This window comes from Catharus ustulatus, chromosome 5 (assembly GCF_009819885.2).
Source record: "Catharus ustulatus isolate bCatUst1 chromosome 5, bCatUst1.pri.v2, whole genome shotgun sequence".
In the NCBI taxonomy this organism is placed as follows: Eukaryota; Metazoa; Chordata; class Aves; order Passeriformes; family Turdidae; genus Catharus; species Catharus ustulatus.
In genome coordinates this window covers 10,497,561-10,508,804 of record NC_046225.1, presented here as the reverse complement: position 1 = coordinate 10,508,804, position 11,244 = coordinate 10,497,561, and the positions used below count along the sequence as shown (strand labels likewise).

The 11,244-nt window shown below is 41.6% G+C and overlaps 1 protein-coding gene across 1 annotated transcript in view; it reads right to left on the bottom strand.

Annotated features, from left to right (window-relative positions):
• The window catches only part of IL15 (interleukin 15), a 29,846-nt gene extending 20,562 nt beyond the window's left edge, over positions 1 to 9,284 (bottom strand). Inside the window, exon 1 of the mRNA XM_033059350.2 lies at positions 9,198 to 9,284. The gene's annotated coding sequence lies outside the window, so the exon portion shown is untranslated. The remainder of the gene's footprint in view (positions 1 to 9,197) is intronic.
• Between the last annotated feature and the right edge of the window lie 1,960 nt (positions 9,285 to 11,244).

Genomic DNA, 11,244 nt, shown 5'->3' with positions numbered 1-11,244 from the left:
AGCAACCTGCTCTGATGTCAAATTAGCCCAGTTTAGGTGAGAGGTTTGAAGAAGGGTCCTGTATGTGCCTCTTCCAAATGTGAGCTATACAATGAAATTAGACCTTGAATTAAAAGAAATGTGGTGAAGGATGGAAATATTGGAACACAAACAGATATGTGACTGCACAAGCATTGGCTTCTTAGAAATTAGGCACAGAGAAATTTCAAAGATATTAGGGCTGAGAACATAGTCTTGTTTCGGTAATATGTAAAAGCAGTATTGCCAGTTTTGTAGCCCTTATCTCAAACAATAAGACTCAGTTTCAGTTACCTTTATTTTGATCAAAATGAACTTGTTGGAACTGGTATTTCCTACACTGAATTATTTACTCAGGGTAGTGATTTTCTTTTAAGTCCCCTTAAGAGTAATTCACTCATTTCCAAAAACAAAATTAGCAGAAAATATGCATTTCTTTCATATAAAGAAAATGTTTATAAGTATTTAATTTAAGCTGTGCTTTTTGGTAGTGTTTTCAAGGTTTGGCAGCCTAGAAAATCTGCATAACTTGGCTTATTTTATTTACATAATTGCAGAAGGGATTTTTTGGCATTGTGTAGGTGGTCTCCAGCGGTGTCTTCACTGACATATTCCATTTCAGAGCTTCCAAGGTAAGTAGAATTTTTTGTGTGTGTACATATATAGATATAAAACAGGCTTTCTACATTGTGAAGGCTTAGGAACAGAAATCAGTGATGTTGCTTGTGCACAGCAGTGGAATTAGGTTGTATGACTGGATGGAAACACAGCAAAGAATTAAGACATGGTGGAGGTGAAAGGAAGGAGAAAGTTTGAGGATAGCAGAAGTAGGAGGATTTATGATCACTAAAGCATATTCTACTAAAGAACTTAAAACTCAATCCCATGCTCACTGCCTTCCCATGAATTCATAATTATAAAAAGGTTTAAATCTTTAATCAGAGTATGAGGTAATGATTTCCTTTTCCTCATACACTGTTTTTGAACCAAATTGATTGTTTTCACTGAGTGGACCAAGCTCCTGGTAAAAAAAACAAACCAAACCCTGTATAAATGGCTTTGTTTGAAAAAGATGTGTAGAAAAGGAGAAACAAGATCACAGAAAGAAAACCTGGGTTCAGTGACAAAGACAGCTGGATGCAGCCTTGAGTCTTTTCCTTGCCTCCTCTCACCATCTTCTTGTGATTTGGGCAAACTCCTTAACACTGATTTTTCACAAGCAGCAATAATTTTCTGAGTTCTCTCTTACAAGAAATCCTCCCTTTTAGTTGCTTTGCATATCTGCCTCTAGGATGGGATGCTTAATGCTCCTCAAGCAAATATTTCTAGTTTGCTATAGTCAGCTAGCTCAGGTTTCTCCAAGGTAGATGTTACAGCTTGAAGAAAAAGTGCCCTTGCAGAGCTTCATTCAAAATGGCTGTGAGTCCTCACAGCTGCACCAGAACACACTGGGGGCTAAAGTGAACACAGACAATCCTGGAGAATGCTAAACAATGACTTAAAGCAAAAATAAAAATTCATCCCCAAGCATCACATACTGGCCCAAACTATTTAGGTTCTTCCAATATTTTTGCATTTGTAGAGTGAAAGTCCTGTTTTCTTATTCTTTCCTATCCTTTTTGAGAAAAATTAACTTATCCATGATCAAGAAGAAAACGGATAATATACTGGTAAGTGGCATATAAATATTCATGCACATATACACACATATATACATATAATATATGTGTGTGTGTGTGTGTGCGTGTATGTTTGGGCTAGAATATATATATATATTCTAGCCAGTGTAAAATGACATTTCTTGTCCCCATGTAAGTAATTGCTATAAGATAGTGTAGCTAAGGCTGTACACCTTTTTTATATTCAATAAAAATTATAGGACAAATAAGTAAAGTGAGCAAAAGAAAGCTGTAAGCAGTCAGGCAGCATATGTCAACCGCAGTCTGATGGCTTTGGCCATCACCAGCATCCAGTGTTGGTCACTGCAGGACAGGTTTCCCTTGGGGTGCCCAGGCTGAGAGCAGGCACCAGTGCAATGCCAGGTGGGTTCCCAGTGCCACCCTCTGCTGCCCAGCCTCTCCACTGCACCTGACAGCCCCTGAATACAACTACAATAATTTCACGATTATAAGCCGCGCTGAGTATAAGCCGCACTTCCAGGTGCCAGCAACTTTTCATTCTTTGTCCATACATAAGCCGCACCTGATTATAAGCCGCACGTTACAATACAGAGTGTGATAAAAGGTATCTATTCCATCACCATCTGTTGAGGGTGGGGGCAGTGATCCTTATCTCAATGGCAGATATTCTGCTAATGGCCCATCCATTGAAACCAGGCAGGGCATTGTTCTTTATCTTTTCACCCCCCCATCCTTCCTCCAGCGAGTCATTTTCTGCTAATGGCCCATTGAGTCCCACTGTGTGACTGATAAAATTACTGCATCCCATTGGGAGTTGCTCCAGCCAGGGGGAAGAGCCCAACATTTCTTACCAAGGTAAAAACAGAGGTTTGGGACACTAAGGGAGCCCCTTTCTCCACTGGACTCCAGAGGAAAACCGGATTTCTCCACATCACCACTGGAGCTCCAGAGGGAAACTGCACTCTTGTACAGGAGCACTGCTCCAACTGAGACACATCCTGTCACTGCAGGAGGATGCAGCACCATTTAATGGGACTGCTATCAACACCCTGCCTGACGGGGTGTCAGGTTGTACTCTGACTTTGTCAGGGCTTAGAGTTTGTTCTCTGTAGTACTGTATTTCTATTTTAATTTCCCTAGAAATGAACAGTTATTCCTAATTCCCATATCTTCGCCTGAAAGCCCCTTGATTTCCAAATTATAATAATTGGGAGGGAGGGCGTTTAACATTCTCCCATTTCAAAGAGAGGCTCCTGCCTTCTTAGCAGACACCTGTCGTCCAAACTTAAAACAGCAATTTTTTGTCTTTTGTCCATATATAAGCCGCACCTGATTATAAGCCGCACTTTGGGTTCAGACCAAAATTTTAGTCAAAATGGTGTGGCTTATAATCACGAAATTACTGTAATCATAGTGTCAGCATTTATCAAGCCTCAGGAATGTGGAACAACAATTGACCTATTTTACCCTTCCAAGAAGCAGCATAAAGAAAAAACCCTAGGAGCTCCACACTGTCCAAAGTACACTGCCAGGGAAACAAACTCTATTCATTGTTTTTCTGCAAAAGGTTACAGTATTTGAGTCTTTGAGAGCCACAGTGACCGGCACTCCTGTGTTCTTATATACACACTACACACCCTTGATTCTAACAGGGATGCCTCTTCTATCTCTATTATTTTCATGGCATTCAGCCTGAGGTTAGTTTGACATTCAGCCTGAGGCAACTTGACTGTATGGCTTATACTAACAGATATAATTCGTTATTTTTAAGCATGTGTGCTCTTGTCAATAGCTTTTCCTCTTACAAGTAGGTTGGTGGCAGTTATCAGCTGCAGCTTTCAGAAGTCAGGCACATAGATTCCTACAGAGTCTCTGCAAAACCTCTCCTTAGTTTCTGGAAGGCAGGTAAGGGAAACCATTTCCTCTACAGGAAGACAGACAGCAGTTTTGTCATTTGCCAGAATATATGCAAGCCCTGCTGGTAGAAGGGTATAATTCTTAATTAGCCAATGCAGCATCAAAGAGGCCAACTTTCTAGCATGTTGCTTATCAACCAAAAAAACCCAATGTTAATATAATGTTAACAACATATTAATAGTTAAAATGAGCTTTAAGAAATGTGAAGTAAACCTTGTCATTGTTATTATTTTACAAAAAATGGGTCCACTACTCCTATGTTGTTCACAAGATTTTTAGCTCAAGCATTGTCCAATTGTATCTTCACAAACACAGCCCATGGCAGACAGTGATATGACATAGTCAATGAGATCAGGTCCTTTCTCCAGCAGAGACAAACTTTCCCACACTGTCCTTATTTATAGCTTAAACTCTAGGGAAGAAAATTACCAACACTTGACATTCATAGCCCTTCTGGCAAAGACTGCATCTAGGGAAAGGTGCAGTGGGAATTGTTTCTGATTAACAGTTTAGAATATGATGGTACACCTACTCAAAAATAAGTTGAAGACATGCAAATTTCTTCTATTTTTACTTACAAAAGACACATCTTAATATATTTTATACATTTCAGTCATGAGTGGATGGATTAGCAACTTTAGTACAAGACTTTTTTAACTACTGCAGAGTGCAACCCTTTTAGTGTACATGTATTTTTATAAAACATTCTTTTAACTGTTCCTTAACGGGCAGAAAAACCATCCACAATTTTTGGTAAAGAATATTTTAAGCATTGACATTGGAGTTAATTGGTAAACTATTAAACTGTTCAGTTGTAATGTATAGCAGCTGTGTCAACAGTGTCTGAATGATCACCCTATGCTGTCACTAAGGACATACCTGATCTGTTATAGCATGAATACTGTATAATAATTTGTAATTATGCAAGTATCTGGTTTACCTTGCATATAACAGCTTATCAGCAGGGACAGCAGCTTAATTACATAGTACATCTCCTGATGGCTTCCAATATTTCTGCTATTTCTCACTAATTTTCTAAGATAAATAATAAATAAAGTAAATAGGAATCAGTTTCCTTATTTTGCAGTAGTACATTGATTTATGAATGCAAGATGGAAAGCTTTTATTAGCTGCCAAGGTGCCTAAATTCTTTGTGTTCTCATCAGGATATAAAAACCTAGCCCTAGCCACCCCTAAATCCTGATGGATGATGGAGAATAGGCCCCAGGTAGGTCAAAGGATGTGTAGGAAATCCTAGACCAGACTTCTCAGAAAGCTGTGCAAAATATTATCTCAAAGGTGACACTCAATCTTGGTCAAGTGGGATCTCTGATTACACTGATATAGCGCAGGCAGCTTGGATGAAATGTCTTTCTCTTCTTCAGGTTCATTCTGAGCATGGGATCACAGCACCCATCGTGGGAACAGCACTGGGCCAGCAAGAGCAGAAGAACCTTCAGTGTGCAGGAACCTTCTCTGTTTGGCACAGAGGCAGTGAGAAGGTAAATTGATATGGGATCAACCATATGAAACCAGAAGTCTTTTCCTCTGTGATAGAATAATCTGTCTGTGTAGGTATCAGGGGCCTCCAACATGGTTCTGTCCCATTAAACATCAGCTCAAAAGGGAGCTCTGAGCATACATTCCCATGAGGAACTATTAGTAGTCCTTTCCACTAGAGTTTCCTCTTTGCAGAGACAAACTCTATCACCTTGTTTGTTAATATGTCAGCATTCATTCTTGGAATGAATTTCTGTCCTATCAGAACCTGTAAAATGGGAATCAGACACCTCAGCTGAGTGAGAAAATCTCTTTAATGTGGAAACTGCCTATGGAAAATGAGATTTTGCTTCATGCACATTTCTCTGAGAAATCAGTAACTGATAAAAAGTAACTGAGAGCAGGGATTTCCTCCCTCCATTTCTAAACAATTACTCTTTAAATACTTTTGAAAATTAGAAAAATTTTAGCATGCATGGAGAACAAATGGACATGTTTTGGATGTCTTGTTTTGTCTAGCACTATAATTTGGTGTAGAGAATTGAGAAATATATTATAATAACGAGAATTGGCCCTATCTTCCATTACGAGTGTTTAAGTGCACAGAAAAACCTCAAAACCTAAAAAAAAAAAAAAAAAAAAAAAGCCAGGAATGCATGAGTATTCACTCTCCCGGGTTTTAGCTCCTAGTGATGGTGTATTGTCAAAATAGAGAGTATAGCAACAAGACTGAGTCATGTAAAAAGCAAGATTCATAACATCTGTATTTCTGTGCAGACTAACAAGTTTTGTTCCAAAACTGAGTATGGGCTGTGGTGCTTCCCTGCTCCTGCAAGCAGCAGCACTGTGCTGGCCTGCAGAGCAGTGGCTCTGGGTCACAAACCACACTGAATAGAATGGGATGTCTCACAGTCAGCTGCTCTCCCTGCTGTGCTGGCTGCACAAGCTGAACTGAGCACAGAAAACGGAAACGTGGTTCTGACAGAGCCCTGAACCTATCACTGCAGGTTTGTGTCAAATGTATCACTGTCCATGGAGTGAAAGACACTGCCAGCTGAGGATGGACTTCTCACTCACAAGAAAAAATCTAGCATTTTATTATCCCTACTGACCTACTACTCCACTGTGACCCCCTCTCTATTTTCAGTGAACTCTTAGGCAGCTTTAGAATGGATCGGATCATAATCTTATTTTTCCCAGAGAATTCAAACATTCATAATGACAGCAAGATATAATACATTCATAGAATTATTTAGGTTGGAGAAGACCTTTAAAATCGTTGAGTCCAGCCATTAATTCTGAGTACCACAACTAGTGTCCTCTAAAGATCTTCAGTGTTGGTAACTCTATCACTTCCCTGGGCAACCTGTTCCAATGCTTGAGCACTCTTTTAGTGAAGAAACTTTTTGTATTGTGCAATCTGAACCTTCTCTGGCACAGTTTGAGACTATTTAATCTTGTTTTATCACTTGTTACTTGGGGGAAAAAAAATCAATCTCCATGTGGCTACAACCTCATTTCAGGGACATGTAGAGAGCCATAGGGTCACGCCCAAGCCTCCTTTTCTCCAGACTAAACACCCCCCAGCTCCCTCAGCTGCTCCTTATAAGACTTGCACTCCAGATTCTTCCCCAGCTCCACTGCCCTTCTCTGGACACCCTCCAGCCCCTCAGTGTCCTTTCAGCACTGAGGGTCCAGAACTGGACACAGCACTCGGGGTGTGACCTCACCAGTGCTGAGTACAGGGAGACAATCACTGCCTGGTCCTGCTGGCCACACTATTGCTGATCCAGGCCAGGATGCCACTGGCTTTCTTGGCCACCTGGGCACAGCTGGCTCATGCTTATCTGCTGTCAACCAGCACTCCCAGGTCATTTTCCACCAGGCAGCTTTCCAGGCACTCTGCCCAAATCTGTAGAGGCACTTCAACTGAGCTGTTGATTCCACTACTTCCGTGGGGAGAGAAGTTCTAATTCCTACATGACCATTCTCAGATGTTTCCATGGTTTCTAAAACATCACTGACCCTTGTAGTTTTGTTGCCATATGGATCCTCCATCCCCTACCTCCAGTGGCAGACAGAAGGAACACACTAGCACATAGTCACTCAAAAACTGGTGGGCTACTTCAAGTTTGCCTCTAGTGATCCTGGTTTTACCCCTTTCCCCATTTTGTTTCAAGTTGTTTTGATAAGCTGCTAACTTCTGTGCAAAGATCCTTTTCCTCCTTTGGGACACGTGTACTCCATCTGTTGCCAGCAGGTCGGTGTTGAGTAGACCAAATCATGATCAAAATCCCTAATTCTGATGATGACACCAAGCTGGGAACCATGTATTGGTCTGCTGGATTGTACCATTCTTCCCTGCAACTGTATGGATAGAGGAGAGCAGCAGCTGAGCTCCTGATCCCTTAACAGTCATCCCAAGGCCCTGGAGTCTTAATTGCCCTTGAACTTCTTGTTGCCACTTCATCACCATCTACCCAAAAATGGATAATAACCAGAGGTTGTGCCACAGGAGGACACTTCACTTCTCACCTTTAATCCAGGCCCCAGGAAGGGTGCAGGCTTCCTGAAGAAGCCTGCCTGGTCTGCATATGGGCTTTTTCTGTACCCTTCAGAAAGGATCTTCTGTGATATCAGCCTGTCATTTTTCTCTTTATGGAAGCAATTTTGACACAGGGCACAGGCTGAATTAATTTCAGTGACACCTCCAAGCCAGATGGACCATCATCCTCGTTATTGTTCCATTCCAGTTGCAGAGCCTCCCACCTCATGTGCCAGGTTCCCCTGGAGCGCTGGGGCAGTCGCCTGTTGACATTCCTGCATCCCTTAAGTCACTGTGCTCTGCCAGGCAGAGAGAGGACCAGGAATTCCCGTGTGTCATGCATCTCGAGGTGCAATTCCAGCAGTTTGTCTCTGTCACACTCCTGGATATCCTTGTTCCTGGAGCTCTGGCACAGGGTGTAATTCTGCAGTCTGTTTCTCACACCCTCGCATATCCTCATATTTAGAAGTATTTAGAAATAAAGTAGTACCAGGGGCTGCCCACTGCTGCCCTCTGGTGCGGGTGCACACCAGGATACAGCTAGGAAGTAATACTCTAAGCTTAGAACAGCCCAGTAGACTCCCAAATTTAACACCTCTCTTGAGCTATAAATATTATTTGTTTATACTATGTTGACCTATAATGATCTCCTTCCAAGGAATACCTTTCATACCAGTTAAATACTGGTACATGCCAAATAAATTTGTAACTATTGTAGATAGAAATAAACACAATCCAAGAGACAAAGGAAGCACCTGCACTATGTACTAGCTGTAATAGCCAAACATGCTGTGATAATTATCATCAGGAGTTTGTTCCACAGCATAAGAGTGCTAAAAAGTAAACTGCCTCAAATATCTTCTTTACACAGAAGGAATTGCAACTTAGTGGTTGTGCACAGGAAGGAAAATTTCCTATTAGTCTTATACAGATATAATTTTGCAGGTTTGACAATACAATCTGTGACAAGTTTCTGTCCCCTGCATGTTTCCCCTCTTTTCCAACCTAAATGAATGTATGATCTACGACTAGGTAGAAAGTGTTATTTTTACAAGGCTCATCAGTATGTTTACTCTTGTTTACTACTGATGAAAACTTCCCTGTTACACTGCTGTCATCTACAGAAACTGTCACTGTTTTCAGTAGGATCCCACTGACTGCAGATTTCTGTTCTCTGACTGCATTTAATGCTCTTTCAACTGTATGCACTAAGAAGTAAATAACTTTTCTCCCAGTTTTTTGCCTCTGTCCTTGCTGCATTAACCAGGCTCAGACGTAGTAGTTTGTTTTTCTCCTCATTTTTGCTGAGTGAATATTTTAGCAAACAATGACAATTTTTCATAGGCTAGCACCAGTTTTCTCTATTTGCTGATTTCTCTAACACAGCAGAAGCAGAGAAACAGGTAACAAGTGCAAGGTTAAATACTACACTTAAACTGTCTTTTATAAGAAATCTTATTAGACAGTTTTTAAAAGCATTTAATAATTTGAAGCTAAGCTCTACATTCCCTCATCTTTTTAATACAATGATGAAAAAAAGAAAAGCCAGAGGATGTCAAAAGTTGTGAAATACTCACAGGTCTCGGAGTGCTGAGCAGCTAGTCGACACGACAGAACTTAGGATAAGGTTTGCACAAGTGACAGCAGCAAATGCTCCACCCCCTCCTCCGTTCTGTTTTACTTTCAGTTGTTATATAAAATAAATTTGTACCTAATAAGGTGGAAAATATACTCATGACAAAGATCAGACCGTAGGGATTTTCTGCTGCCATTTCCGAGCAATTTTCAAACTTGGGGGAAAGAAACTAGACAAAACAATACAAACCTGTGGGAAAATACATATGCCTACAATTTAGAAGGCACGCAAGTGACTGCTAAACACAAAGGCAGCTGACTGATTGCTATATGAGGCATGGCCCTTCCTGGACATTCCAGTTTAGTATTCCTTAAAGGAAGAAGGCTCATGGTTTGTGTCCTTGTTGCTGTACCTTGTAGCTTAAGCGTAAACCTCTGGCCAGGGCTCACAGGGTTGCATACCTTGGAAGCAGACGCTGTAGCTTTGTGCCGTGACTCCTCCTCTTTGCAACTCGAACAGTTGTGGTTTTTTTTTTACTAGGGTAGCTGCCTTAGGAGGGAAAATGCCTTTCAGGACAGCACTAAGAAGCCGTGGAAGAAGGTTGTGAGGACAGAAAAGAACTTCTCCAAAAGGCTTCTCCATCTGGCTTGCTGTGGAGCAACAGGGTAAAGAGGAGGTATAGGTCAGCAGAAAAGAATAATCTGCAAATTGCATTGAAATCCAGAGTTGTGGATTTTTTAGCTGTTAAGAAAAGTGGAGGTTTAGTGTCTGTAATAATGATTGGTAATGGCAGCTGTAATCCTAAAGTCCTGCCTCATCATAGAAAACTTTTGTTCCTTGAGATGAACTTGAATGTCTTGAAGATGAGGCTTAGCAGCTCCACAGGAGTACTCAGGTTTTCTAGGAACCATCACTTACCTATGTAAAGGTTCATGCATTCAAGAGGCAACAGTGAAAACAGTCCTTGATCTCTGTGCAATCTTCTTTATATCCTCGGCTGTGCTGTTCTGGGTCCTGGTTGTTATTCTGTGCATGTCACACTGAGAGGTGGTAAAAAATTCTGCAGCTAAATGACAGGGTTTTAGAAATTACTCTGGCTCCTTACTGAAGAAGAGTTTCTGGAGCTGGGCATTTTCTTTCTTATTTCTCAGTGAAATAATGTTTTTTTTTTCAAGAGCACTACTTATAAATAACACAAGCTAGTTCACTGTGCTGGCATATTCTATACAGAAGGATTCCAAAAATCTATTTATGAACATTATTAAGACTTCTGTATCTTCAACAGCTGTCAAACAAGTGAGAGAAACAGGGTCTGGGACTGAATGTTTCCAGACAGTAGTAAGAGTTGGCTGAATGACAAATGTATTGTGTGGGACAGCTCGCTGCTATTTCTTAGCACCCAGGTGTCCTGCAATCCAACATTTGGGTCCAGTATCCATTCTGCAGAGAAGGCACTGAAATGAAATGCCACCACATTAATTACCTCCTGCATGGGATCAGATTTGAAGTCACTGCCACTGTAAGGAACCAGGAAAAAAAGCAGAACTCACAATTCCATGCCTGTCAGGGACTCTTGGCTCTCTCACATGATACTTAATCTGTGCCTCCAGAAAAGCAGCTTGCACTCCCAGTACTTTGCCTCAATGCAGGCTGTGAATGAGAGGTGGAATCTGCTTCACTTGGCAGTTGTTAGAAACCTTGGGCAGGACTTGAAAGCAAAATAAAAATACAGACTTTCCACAGCTAGTGACAGATTACAAAAAGAAGTACAGTAGTTTCACGAATACAAGCCGCACGGATTATAAGCCGCACCCCCGGTGCCTCGACAATGTTGCTGTCTTTGTCAATAGATAAGCCGCACCCGGAATATTAGCCGCACTTTCGTTCGTCGCGAGAATCCGTGCGCAGCTTTCACAAATTGGCCAATTAGTAACAGGATCGCGGCATAGCGGGCTTTACTGGCTCGGGGCGGGGCCAGGCAGGCTCGGCCCGCTCATGGTGGCCGACGGGGCCGGGTGGCCCAGTTCAGCGCCACGGCTCGGCGGGGC